The sequence below is a fragment of the Falco biarmicus genome, chromosome 12 (assembly GCF_023638135.1).
Source record: "Falco biarmicus isolate bFalBia1 chromosome 12, bFalBia1.pri, whole genome shotgun sequence".
In the NCBI taxonomy this organism is placed as follows: domain Eukaryota; kingdom Metazoa; phylum Chordata; class Aves; order Falconiformes; family Falconidae; genus Falco; species Falco biarmicus.
Window position 1 is genome coordinate 27594065 of NC_079299.1, and position 13172 is coordinate 27607236.

The 13172-nt window shown below is 45.5% G+C and overlaps 1 protein-coding gene across 3 annotated transcripts in view; it reads left to right on the plus strand.

Moving 5' to 3' along the window:
• Positions 1 to 270: 270 nt before the first annotated feature.
• The window catches only part of PAK5 (p21 (RAC1) activated kinase 5), a 92153-nt gene continuing 79251 nt past the window's right edge, over positions 271 to 13172 (plus strand). For all 3 annotated transcript variants that reach the window (XM_056357616.1, XM_056357617.1, XM_056357619.1), the window contains exon 1: positions 271 to 412. The gene's annotated coding sequence lies outside the window, so the exon portion shown is untranslated. The remainder of the gene's footprint in view (positions 413 to 13172) is intronic.

A 13172-nucleotide genomic window follows, 5' to 3' on the forward strand; every position in this document is an offset into this window, starting at 1 on the left:
GTGGCGCACGCACGGCCGGGCGCACAAGTTGGCGCGTCGGTGCACCGGCTGCTGCAGGAGCGGGCGGGCGGGTGCAGGCTCGGCGCGGGCTGGCGGGCGCGCGGCGCCGGGGCGGCCGTTGAGGGCCGGGGCGCAGCTGCTGCTCCTCGCGCCGGAGCGGGCCCGCGCAGCCCGCGCTACCGCGGCACGCACGCGCCGGGCGGGGCGGGGCGGGGCGGGCGCTGCTGGCGGCCCAGCCCGCGCGGGGGCGGAGCCGTGCCCCGCCCTGGCTCGGCGCGCGGGCGGCGGCACCTGCGGGCCGCGCCGTGAGGGGCCGTGCGGGGCGGCCGGCGCGGAGGGGAGCGGGGCCGCGGCCCGGATGTAGCCGGCGCGGGAACATGGCGCTGGGGGCGGCGTGACGGCGGCGGCCGAGGTAGGGGCGGCGGAGCGGGGCGCGGGGGGCGCGGCAGCGGCGCGGAGGCTCGACCTTGCGGGGCCGCGGGCGGGCGCGGCGCTCCCGGGGACCCAGGTGCCGCCCGCCCGTGCTGGCGGCCGGTGCCCGGCGCGGCGGGGCCGGAGCTGGACGGCAGCGGCCGGGAGACAAAGGCGGGGGCCGGGCATCCCCCCGCCACCTGTGCCGGGCGGGCAGAGCCGCTGCGGGAGGCTGGCGCCGGGGGAGCCGGCGGTTCCCGGGCTCCTCGCCGGCAGGTCTTCCGAGGGGGCGGCGTGGGCTGCTTTCCTTTAAATACCTTGCTGGGGGTGCCTACAACAATGGCTTTTATTTTTTTTTTAAAGGCATTTTGATGTTTTGTCGGGTTTTTTTCCACGAGAAGTTGCTCCCAACTTTCAGGGAATATCGTGTGCTCTGAGGGCTTCGCCCAGCAAGCAGGTGCCCAGCGGGTTGTACAGCCGCTGCTGGCAACGCTCATGCATGTGCCTATACACCTCTGCTCGTGCTGCCTTTTTTTTTTTTTTTTTTTTTTTTTTTAACATCTCAAGGGTCAGAAATGCCTGCGGTCGACTCCCTTCTTTTGGCGTTCATTAGCCTCCGATCTTCGTGGCTAAAGAAAAGGAGCTGCGCAGTGACTGCCGCGCTCGGGTAGCACTCGAGCCTCACAGCAGAGCTGGGGGTTTTCTTCTTCTTGGTATCGATCAGACCCTCAGATTTCTTACCAGCCCGCCAGCAGCGTGCAGGCAGCCTTTCTTCCTCTTTGTTACACGCCAACCCTCTGTTAATGTAAAGAAACAATGGAAATATTTTTTCTTCCCAAACGTTCCATGTTAGACCAAATAGGTTGTCGTTGCCATTTAGAATAGAATTCCCACAAACTCCAGAAGGGCCAGCCCTGAGACCACCCTGCTGGTAGCCTTTCCCTTCATTTTACAATTTTTTTTAGATGCTTTAGCATTTGCAAAATGAATGTAGAGAGTTGGTACCTGTGTTTAGAGAGATCGCTGTGGTTCGTGCTGCCTAGACAGCATTTAGGGGATCATCGCTCCTAATTTATTGCTTTTATTGTACCGTGAAACTTTAAATAACGCTGCTTAGAGCTAAAGTAGGGAGCCGCGCTCCCTTGCCTTGTGCAAAAGCCGCTGTTGATGGCTGTGAGCATCACTGCTGCTGGTGGGGATGGACCTCTTGTTGCGTGGAGGATGCATCTGGAAGTGTTGGGGAATTGCTCTGGCTGTCTGCTCAGGATGGTGTTTCTGATGCTGAAGGTGGGTTTAGTGCTGCTTGTGGGGCTCCTTGGCCATCTGCCCCCCCACCGGGAGCGAGGCTAAGCAGAAGCTCTAGAAGCTTTTCTGTTCCAGTTTGAGGTTTGCAAAATGGCCCTTTGCGTAGCTCCTTTCTTCGTGCCGAAGTGTTGCTGTTTGTGCTGCCTGGCAGTTGCTAACGAATTGATCACCTCATGATGAGCAGCTGCTCTCCCTGTTTGCAGGTGTGGATGAGGGACCTGGGCAGTGTGGGGCAGGGCACTGGTTTTGGAGCTGCTGCTGGGCTGGGTAAAGCCTTGGGAGTTACTCATTGCAGTTTGCTTTCCTGGCTGTTTCTGTCATTTAATTATGGTTTTTCAGTTACAGCTTGTTTCACGTTGATGGAAGGTCTTTGTTCAGTGTGGATTTTTTTCTTCTGTGCCATCAAATGTATTAGTTGGAGATAAACTGAATAAAACAATGATTTGAACTGAGATGAAGACTCGCTGTTATGTTGGGAGTATTGAAGCTAAACTTCCTTCTTTCTCCTACTTAAAACACTTCTCCAGATGGTTTTGATCCAGGTGAAACTGCACTTTCTAGTAGAGATTAATTTTCATCAGAAGATTTTTAGACCCATCTGCCATAGTCCTGCCTCCCCTTTGTGCAGAAGCTTTTTAGCCTTATTCTGAGAAAGTGAGTCTTTACTGGTCACTGCGTGCATGTGTGTCATTCAGCTGTAGTGACTGTTAAACCGTACTTAGCAGAGGGCTTCAGAGGAGTCCTGTCTGCGCAGAGAAGCGATGGCATGTATAGGAGACTGTGGCAGTCCTGTTGCGGAGAAGCCTGTTGTAAGCCATCAGCAAATCCCCTTGGCAACCCCCTGCAGACCTAGACCTAATAAATCCCATTGCTCATTCGATTCCCTTGTTACTTTGGCACCCGTATTTGCTTCCCTGTGGCTTTTATTTCCCTCCCCCCCCAGACATCTTCATCAATCATGAATACTCACAGTAGGTGAATGTGTGGATTTCAGTGAAATCTCAGCATCCCGGTGGCTGATTCTGAAATGGAAATGTGTAGCAAGCAAAGTTCTTGCTAAACATTTTATGTCCCAATTATTATTTGCCAAAGGAATTTATTTTGGCAACTACTACCTCAAAAACTAATATTTTGAAAGTAAAATGCTTTGCAAGAAATTTGCTTGTTAGTGTCAACACCTGCTGTCAATCAGAACAAATGCCCCATGGTGCTAGTTAACAACAGTTAGGAGTTTTGCCTTACCTCATTGGCATCACCTGTGACCCCAGATTTGCTACTGAAATACAGGAGGCAAACTGTTCTGTTTGACATCAGTTGGGGCACATAATTGGGGTTTAAAGCTGAGTTCAAGGAGGATGCCAGCTCACGTGGCTGAAGCCCAAGAAGTGGCACTGGCACAGACCTGTCAGGGGTACTATGCTGTTTCAGGAAGGTGTAGAAAAAAGAAGAAGAAAACCAGAGCTGAAGAGTGCCTGCATCTCTGCTCTTCCTTTCGGATCACACATTTGACACTTAAATCCAATTACTCCTTTGAAGCTGCTCCAATTAAGAATCTAAAGTGTTTGGCATCTACTTGTTCAAATACATAAATTCACTCCGGTTTTACCGGTTTACTTTACAAAAGCTACAAACAGAAGCCTGCCACTTGGCATGTGTTGAAACTGCTAACAGGTGTTTGTGGGTACCAGCAGTTGAAGAGTTTCTGAAATATGCATAAAGCTGAACCCCCCCCACAAACTCTTGCTTAAATACCTCTTGGGGTTATCCTGTTCCTGGTGTTCGCGTCTCTGAATTGTGATGCTGTTTGGCCATCCTGGAGGTGTTTCTGGGTCTGTCTCTGCTTTGCTTCTCGCTGAAGTGAGTGGAGTTGGTCTGTGGGGTCTGCTGCCGGGTTTGGCCAGGCTTCCTCAGGTTTTGGTGAACCCTCTGCCATGAAGGTGGGATGGTCGGTGACTGCAGGCAGGTAAAACCAGAAACACCATGGCAGAAACTTCATGTGGTTGATGTCCCTCACACCTGGAGGGCAAATGCTTCAGACCATCTTTCAACTATTTTTCCCCGTTAATTCTAACCTATTAAACATTTCCATATGATCTTACTGCTCCCAATAGCAATTTGAAGCATGAATGGTGTTTTATACAACTATTTGCTCAGAAAATGGGTGACACAACCAATAGAGCCTCAGTTCTTACGGTGTCCTCCTTTGTAGCTTCTCGGGTGTCTGACAAGGGTTTGTCTCTCTCTCAGTAGGAACTTCATAGGGTATCTTCCTTCTTTCTAGACACAAAGCTTGATATTTTTAAGACTTCCCCCCATTAAATTCAGCTTTGGCTGGCGATGAGGTGTGTCAGAGTGCTGCCTGATGCGCAGCACAACTGCGTTGGCTTCATTATCAAAGGAAGAAAGCTGAAAACTGGAATGTTTCAAAAATATTAATGACTGTGCACAAAACCCAGTTAGTTATGAGGCCATTTAAAAGGTAACCAACCCCCCTTAGAGCAAACTTCACTGCACTCTAATGATATTTAATGTTCAGGTAACTCTAATTAAGCCTTTAATCACTTAGGCCACAGGGACTCACTGGGGACTTGCTCTAAGTGCTGGTGTTCCAGCCTGTCTGTCACCAAGCCCAGCAGGGCTCGGTATTGCCTTTGGAGGGCTGTCCCCACAACCAAGAAAACAAAATATTTTCTATCAAAATAAATGTTTAGCCTTTTTTCTTTTTTCCTCCTTTCTTCTTTTTTTTCCTCCTTTCTTCTTTTTTTTCCTCCTTTCTTCTTTTTTTTCCTCCTTTCTTCTTTTTTTTCCTCCTTTCTTCTTTTTTTTCCTCCTTTCTTCTTTTTTTTCCTCCTTTCTTCTTTTTTTTCCTCCTTTCTTCTTTTTTTTCCTCCTTTCTTCTTTTTTTTCCTCCTTTCTTCTTTTTTTTCCTCCTTTCTTCTTTTTTTTCCTCCTTTCTTCTTTTTTTTCCTCCTTTCTTCTTTTTTTTCCTCCTTTCTTCTTTTTTTTCCTCCTTTCTTCTTTTTTTTCCTCCTTTCTTCTTTTTTTTCCTCCTTTCTTCTTTTTTTTCCTCCTTTCTTCTTTTTTTTCCTCCTTTCTTCTTTTTTTTCCTCCTTTCTTCTTTTTTTTCCTCCTTTCTTCTTTTTTTTCCTCCTTTCTTCTTTTTTTTCCTCCTTTCTTCTTTTTTTTCCTCCTTTCTTCTTTTTTTTCCTCCTTTCTTCTTTTTTTTCCTCCTTTCTTCTTTTTTTTCCTCCTTTCTTCTTTTTTTTCCTCCTTTCTTCTTTTTTTTCCTCCTTTCTTCTTTTTTTTCCTCCTTTCTTCTTTTTTTTCCTCCTTTCTTCTTTTTTTTCCTCCTTTCTTCTTTTTTTTCCTCCTTTCTTCTTTTTTTTCCTCCTTTCTTCTTTTTTTTCCTCCTTTCTTCTTTTTTTTCCTCCTTTCTTCTTTTTTTTCCTCCTTTCTTCTTTTTTTTCCTCCTTTCTTCTTTTTTTTCCTCCTTTCTTCTTTTTTTTCCCCCCTCCTTTCTTCTTTTTTTTCCCCCCTCCTTTCTTCTTTTTTTTCCCCCCTCCTTTCTTCTTTTTTTTCCCCCCTCCTTTCTTCTTTTTTTTCCCCCCTCCTTTCTTCTTTTTTTTCCCCCCTCCTTTCTTCTTTTTTTTCCCCCCTCCTTTCTTCTTTTTTTTCCCCCCTCCTTTCTTCTTTTTTTTCCCCCCTCCTTTCTTCTTTTTTTTCCCCCCTCCTTTCTTCTTTTTTTTCCCCCCTCCTTTCTTCTTTTTTTTCCCCCCTCCTTTCTTCTTTTTTTTCCCCCCTCCTTTCTTCTTTTTTTTCCCCCCTCCTTTCTTCTTTTTTTTCCCCCTCCTACCCTGGAGAGAAACAACTCCAAGGCAGGGCTCTGGCTGGGGCTTTCTGGCTAAGACCTGTCGCAGCAGTTGGCTTTTGTGTGGTTTAGCCATGCCTCTTAGAAGCAGCCGTCTTTCAGTCCTGGCACAAAATGTCGGCTTTGAGCCAAGTTTTGTGCCTTAAAGGTTCTAGGATTATCCCTTTCCGAGTAGTGCCTGTGAGTGCAGTGACATGAGAAGTGCGTGCTGCTGTTGTGTCGTGCAGAGCCAGCCACGACATATGAAGTCAGCTATTTTGCATCTTTTCCAACTTTTTTTTTTTTCTGGGCTGTGTATGAGTGCTATCACTTTTGGAAGGTGCATCTGGTGGAAGTACAAAGATATAATTACATTTCAGAGCAGACAGCTTGAGTATCTTTTAAAACCAAACCAGCAAAACAAAAATGTGTACATCAAGTTTAGCGTTTCTTCTTTTACAGGCTGGGCTGCTGTTTCCTATTTCTGACCTTTCTTATCCCCTAAGCACAGCTGTTATTAAAACATGAGCTGTATATACCAATTAATACTTTTATCTTACAAACCACCAAAATTTGGGTTCTAGTAGGGCTGGAGGCTGTAAGGACATGTAGTAAGATGTGTTTTCACCTTAGGGAGCTTATGGCGAAAGGTGCATCCATCCTGTTTGTGCATATGCCGTGTGCCAGTGCGAAGCTGGCTAAAGTGTGTGGGAGAGGAGTGGCTTGACTTGCTCTGGGGCACGCCGTGATGGAGAGCAAAAGTGAAATCCCAGCTCCCATCATTTTTCTTCTGGGCTATCCTGGCTTTGCTCTGTGTGCTAGTTCTGCAGTTAAGAGTTTGCCGCTAGCGAACAGCTCTGCCTGCAGCAGGACATGCTGCTCCAGTGTCTCAGGGGTGGGAGTTTTGATTTTGCTAAACAAAGATGCTATTCCAAAAATAGGTTTAAGGCAAAGAACTTGGATGCAAAAAATAGCAATAGAGATTTTATTTTTTTCTGTGTTTTATATTTTTGGTCCCTGCTGGAGGCAGCTGAGAAAGTGGAGAGATGCTGCAGCTGTAGGTAAGGGAATAGTGGAAGTAGACATACAGTCACCTCTGGTGGAGGAAACCCACATGTGTCAGATCTGACCATAGAAATACATAGTAATTCAAAATAACAATATAAATAAAAATGTGCAATATCACTTAAGTCCCTCCCTTAGCAAAAGTTTAGTCGTTTTCCTAGCAGTTACGGTACTCCAGAAAGGGAAGCATGGAGAGAGCCCTGGTGACAAAGGAGAGAACCAAAGAAATGCCAGCACACAAAAACCGGAACGAATAAATGCCACAAGGAGGATCCTGGTGATAGCCCCTCTAAACCTTTTATTGCAACGTGCTCTGCTGTGTGTGAATAATTCACTCTTCCCGAACTGGTGGCAGTTAACGTCTGCACAGCAGCTTTCCCCTCTGCCTTCAGAAAGGTTCTTTAGGTGATAATTGTTAAAATGTAAGATTTCTTTTCTGGGTTTCTCAGTAGAAACTTTTGTATCGTTAAGTTAAACTCCAGCTTTCCCATTTCCCAAGTTAGACACATGCATAGAGGGCACAGCTCGTTACTTGCACTGCAGCTATTTAAGGCACTGGTCTGAACATGGGGCTGGAAATCAGGCGGCACAGTGGCTCTAATCCGGGCTCTGCTGCTCACTGAGCCATCTCCAAGAAGTTATTTAACCGCTGTGTGCCACTGCTTCCCTCTGGGTAACAGGAGGGATTATGATAATTGCTTCTGAAAAGCACTTTCAGGTGTTTTATTTTTTCTCCCTGAAGGTACAGAACTATCTGGTCCTGAGCTGAAGAGGCTTGATGTGTCCCAGGAGGCTTTTGGTGCTTTACAGGATTATGAAAACAACGTTTAATGCCTCATTGGGCTGTTTGGGCCACATAAATAAATACATTTAGAAGATTTTTCATTAATCTTCTACACACTAATCACAGAAGAACTCTTAAGATACAACTGAAGGACGTAGAAATGAGGTACGGTTCAAAAGGATTCCTACTGAACTCTTCATGAAATGTAAGAAAGATGTCAGAATAGTTGGGGAAAAAAAATGTTTAAGCAAATTGTGCCTTTGCAACAGAAACCTGGGTTTAAATCTCTTAAACTTGTCTCTGCCTTGAACGTGAAGACACCAAAGGCAACGCATTTGCTGCATTTCTCCTAGGCTTTGGAGGATATTTGGTTTTGTATTTTGTAGAAAGGGGTGATTTTCTAGGCTGAAGAGGTAAGGTTTTTCTGAGAGCAATATGAGCACAAAGTAGATGTGCCCTGAGCTGTGCCTCTATCCCAGATTTTGAAGCATGCAGGAAAGAATAATCTACATTACGTTGTGTCTCTGTTGCTTGTGCTGAACTCCTTTTCCAAATAGTAAAACTTCTTTGTATTTGCTTTGTGTCACAGGGAAAGAATAATCAAAGGGTGAGCTGCAGCTGAGACTGAAGTGTTAACGGAAGAGTTGCTTGTGGAGCGTGGTGCTGTTAGTGGGGTGGCTGGTAGGGAGGCATCATCTGCACCATAGGGTGTGCCAGCAAGGTTTGGGGAAGCAATGTTGCGGGGATTTTATGCTGGGAACATAAAGTTTAGTGTGTTACTGGAAAGTGGTCCAGTGGCAAGGTGATGGCTGCAATCGAAGCCATCACCTGCTCTAGGAAATCTCTGGGTGTTCCCATGTTTTATGCAGGAGCTTGAAGTGATGCAGTCTAAAGCCAGGGAATATATTCCATCTTCCCAGCATGAAAGATATAGGCCCCATAAGCATGTGTTGAGAGAGGCCTGGCTGCCAAAATAGTTTAATGTTGCTATGATGGTTGCAGGTGGTGATTGCCTTTTAAGTTCTTGCTGTCTGTTCTGACATTTTTAGGACAGTAAATGAAGGATGAGAAGTAGAAAAGCAAACAAATTAGAAAAATTCTGTGTGTGGATGTCTGTAACCACACTTGTGTGGCTCAGTGGAAAGAGCCCAGTCCCACTGCAAGTCAGGGAGGGCTTGGCAATGAATAAAAGTAGTTATTGCCAGTAGCTCTCGTGCCAAAATTGGGTATTGATGACAGGGCTCAGCTTAAAGCAGATGGCATAATATGTACCCTAAAGACTGCTCAGGGGAAACACGTGCAAGACCACGTGTCTGGTATGCCATGGAGAATTTATTCCTATGGGTGAGACAGAAGAAACCTTCACTTGAATAAGGTGAGAGTCAAGTCCTTGTCCTGGGAAGCAAGAGAAATGCTTTACGGAGGCAAGGCTTTTATTGTGGACACAGGAGTGTCCCTCCTTTTTCATTGTATTGGAGATAAAATACCAAAATTACCAAAAATGCCACATCTATCCCACATCTGTGCTTTCTCTACACAGCCTCTTTGAGGACCAGCTCTTGGCTCTGTCAGGATTCACGGGGAGGGGAAGTAGGACTTTTTCAAGTATTTGAGAAATACAAGGCTTGAGGTAAATAATTTAAACACTGATTCAGAGCTTTGCCAGCTGAACGGTGACTTACAATCGCTTAACAGACTAAAGATAAATGGATTTTTCCCCTCTTTTGGGGGAGAGGAGGATGGACTATGCCACCAGCCAGCAGGGCTGCTTCCTTCTGAGAGAAAGGTTTGCTATAATGAGCTCAAGTTAAAGCCAGGGCTGCTGCTTGGGCAATCCTGTCTGAATTTGGACATGACCAGTGCAACAGACGCCTGGGACTGTCTAACATGAGAAACCCAGTCCCTCTGTTGCTCACACTTATAATAAAACTTCTGCTTAAACAAGTGTTTTGACTTTTGCCTCAGCATCTGGTAGGGCTTGGTCCCCACAGTATTTTGTTGCTGCATTTTTTTTGTGCAACAGCCTGATGTTGCTACTTGTGAGGAACCTTTAACTGAGGGTTAAAGGGCTTCTGGGTGTTCTCATTCCATTGCTTTTGCCATTTTGATTCCAAGACAGTGTCTCTTCCTGTTTACTTTGCTCTTTGGTGTCTTTCACTGATGTAACAGCATCTTGCTATTTCTTTTTGGTTTCCACCTCTTGTGTAAGAAAGAAAAATAGTCAACTGTCCTGATTTAGCTAGTAATTAAACTGCAGCTTTTTTTTTATGGACTTAATGGGAAAATTGATGATAATTGCTAAGTAATGCTTTTTAAGGGCTTTTTTTTTAAATGGGTGAAAGACTGTCAAGCTGTCAGTCAAGACAAAGGTTGGATAATGCACCATTCTCCTGACAAGTTCCCTCTATTATATTAGATACCTGCTTCACTCTGTAAATTTGAGCTACTGAAAATTTGCCCTTTAATGTTTACTTTTGCCATCCTTTTTCTGTATTACTTAAGTAGTATTGTTACACCTGTACAGCATAGTCAAAGAGATGTAATAATCTTTGAAGAAGGTAACTTTAAGGTGCGATTAGCTGTAATATCATGGTAGTGTTTAACACTTTCCCAGTCTCTCGCTCTGCCGCTCCGTGGTGTTCCTGCCTGCCCTTGCTGAAGCCCGTAACCAGCCTTAGGTCAGGCTCTAAAATGTGCAGAGTCTGGCTTTATGATGAGTGTGTTAAAGCCAGGCAAGTGTGAAACTGAGTTACGTGAACATTTGTGGTCCTTATGGGCCATTTCTCAAGACTTTTGCCTATAATACAGGTCACTTAATTTTCTCTTTATTTCCTTTTAAAGTAAGTTTGGAGAGTGAATTGGAGCATTTCTTACAATCCCCTGATTCCAGATGCACAGGATTTTCAGAACTGTTAAAACAGTGAGATTTATAATAAAAACAGGTACTGGGCCATGCTGAGTAGTGTCTCTCCGCAGTACCGGCTGCTTTTTTCATAGTTCTGGATTTAAAGAACCATGAAACAGGATTTAACTCCAGTCCAGGTGCTGTGGGCATTGCATGTAAAGCACCACAATTGCACAAAACTGGTGCAAAGCAGAGCAGGGTTCCTTCCCAGGCCATTCCCCCACCTCCAACTGTATTTGCAGGTTGAAAACCATTGCCTTCCATACTGTCAAGAAGATCTGGAGTTAGCATGTCTGTAGCAGGATCTGCTGCTCAGGCTGGGCACAGGATGGAAAACCACTCCGGCAGTGTTCCCATCCTGCTGGGAGAGGAAATACCAGTGCCAGCACTGTGAAGGGACCAAGTGTAGTATTGATTTTGATGTAAATAACACTAAAAATTGCCATGATGACACAGCAAAGCATTGCAATCATCACAGCAAATGATGAGAAAAGTAAGACTGTAGTAATAACAATCTCCCTTGGCCCACAGATAAATCAACGCTTAGCCCTTGATCTGCCATTGCTCGCTAGCCCGGAACATAAATCCAAGGGTTTATGATTAAGCTTAATGGGTCACAAAATCTGGGCTATTTTGGAGGTAGTTGCAGAGATTTGCAGCCCAGGCAGAGAGCGGGCTCTAAGCTGCCGGGTCTTGTGTAACTGGGTAAATAGCATGCTTCAAATAATACTATAAAGCTATCAAATGTAATAACTAATGCGGTCAGGCAAGTGTTTGGGGAGGGAGTTGTCTTGATGAAGCTGAGCTTGCTGAGAATGACTGTAAGAGGCCCCAGTTTAGAAAGACCTTTTAATAACAAAGTTAAGTCCCTTTTGCTTTACTAGAAGTCAGGTATGTGTGTCCAGTCTGGTTCACGCATAGTGCTTTTATTTTTTGCACAGCAATACTTTCTTCACCATGGGCCCAAGAGAGCAAGTAGCAAAACCCAGAAACACAGAAGCAACTGACAACTCACTCACTTTGTCACTGCAGTTTAAATATTTATGGCAGCACTTCACAGTGTGCTAGTAAATGCATGATAGCGTATTATGTAATAGTAATAAAATTTTAGAAGTAGGAGACTTCACTAGTAAATCTTTGCTAGTAAATCTTTGCTGCCATCCACAGCGGGGCCATGTAAAGGCCATGCCTCTTTTTCCCAGTTATTCTGTGTGAAATGGGAATTAGCTGATTACTGGCATTTGCAATCACATATTTTTTAATGCTCTGCATTTCTTACGCAGGCAACACTTTGGTTCAAGTCACATTCCTGTAGAAGTTGATGGCTCGGAATTTGCGAGTGAGCAGCACGTCTGTGGTGTGTGCGGGGGGCGGGTGGATGGGGAGCCTGGGAGGAGGGGATTTGGACTGTGAGTCTTTTCAGTTAATTAACTGTTTAAAGTAGCTTTTTTTTAAAAAAAGTTGTAGAGTGCTGATTACTATTTGTACTGAACTGCTCCAGCGAAAGGGATTCTCAGGAATTTACGTGCAAAGTCAGTTGTGCCTAGACTGGGGAAATCTGAGTGGCACTGACGTTTGGGATGGGTAGCATAGCTTCTGGGAGTACTTACTGTGAAATGCTGATGATGAAAACAGAAAGCTAATGCAGAGTTGACTTTGGGGCAGGTAAAAAAGTAGACTATGAATGGAGGAGCCTGTCGAGCAGTCCTTATATGTTTGACGGCTGCCGGGGCCCCTGCTGCTGTGAGTTGGTCGTCATGCCATGGCAGGACAGGGCAAAGCTCTCCCCTGACCTGGACAGCCAGTAGTGATTGGTGCTGCCCATGGCTAACACTGGCCAAGAGAGTTCTGTGGCTTGGTCAACAGGGGAATATGCAGGTTTTCCAATTGTGTGGTCCTGGATTTCAGTCCAGGGACTAACCAGGTCATCAGTTCCTTGAGTTTAGCATAAATAGTCAAATTGGATTAAATTGGACTTCTGCACTTAAACAGAGGTATGTATATCAGCACCTCGATCAAGGAGAGATTCCTCCTACTTCTGCACCCCTTAAAGGCAGACCTTGAGAACCTGTGGTCAGTTATATTTCAAAAATTGCAGAAAAAAACTTGGAGTTCAAGAAAAAGTAAGTTAAAGATGATCTGTACTTGGCAGAAGGGTGCTATTATCTGTCATGATGGCTTCCCTAGTAGTACTGTATGTGCTCGGGAAGGCACATTGGGGATCTGTGCCAATGAAACCCAGCCTTGGAAGCACACTGTGTGAATGGATGAGAAAAGAAGCCACTGGCGGGAACGATGCGCCAAAGCGTAGCAGGCTCTGTGGGTGGGTGGGATGCAGGTCAAAGTGCAGGGGTTGAGGGACGTACAGGATTTCGGTAGATTCTTTGCACAGTCACAGAGAGATCAAAAGCACAGCAGGCACGAGATTATTTATCTGATGTACAGACATGCTTGTTTACAAAAACCACAATTGCTCAATGATAAAGGCTATTATCTTGGTCTTTACCAAAGACATCGTAAGGATGCCAAGTGGGAAAAGTGAGACCTGCCAAAATCAAGAAGTAACAGTAGAAGTTGCTGACTTTTAATTTTGAGCCTTTGCATATACAGACAGCTCTAATTATGTATGCTGTTTCATACACAAGGTTGAGCACGGTGCAGCAGTTGTTTTTTCATTTATTATCTCTCAGTACCCACTGGTGGGAACTTCCAGCTCCTTGACTGAGTGATACAGGAGTCTTGAGACCCACAGAGCAGCGTGGCTTCTTACAGCATGAGACGTACAGCCAGGTGGGCTCCTGGGTCTGTCAGCTCCCACAGTTCAGTCTTTCCCTAATTCCGCATTTCTGGAGGCT